The following is a 421-nucleotide window of genomic DNA, read 5'->3' as shown; positions in this document are numbered from 1 at the left end:
AATCCACGCTGCGGCTCTGAAGCTGCTAGGAGCCCACGTGGGCCTGGGCCCAGGACAGCTCCACTGAGAGGCGAGAGGCAAGCCCGCCACACCACCGGCCTGCGCAGCTGCGGGGACCTGGCAACCCCAGGGGCACCTGCTGAGTTTGGAAGTGCTTTTCTCCATCTGCTTCTTCAGAACTGTTGTCACACAGCAGACGCCGATGCTGTGGGAGGAGGGGCTGCACCCCCAGGCAGCTCCTCACGTGGGACCAGTGCCAGTCGCGGCCTCGTCCTGCCCACGGTCTGCAGAGCTGTGACCCTCCACGAGAACAAAGCACACGATGGTCTAATAAGCGCCAGTGATGCGTTCTCTTAGCTCCACTCACCTTTGGCCAAAGATGCCCCCAAAGCTTGACCAGCAGCTTGTCTTGTTGGCGGGG

This window comes from Myotis brandtii, unplaced genomic scaffold (assembly GCF_000412655.1).
Source record: "Myotis brandtii unplaced genomic scaffold, ASM41265v1 scaffold281, whole genome shotgun sequence".
In the NCBI taxonomy this organism is placed as follows: Eukaryota; Metazoa; Chordata; class Mammalia; order Chiroptera; family Vespertilionidae; genus Myotis; species Myotis brandtii.
This window is presented reverse-complemented; position numbering follows the sequence as displayed.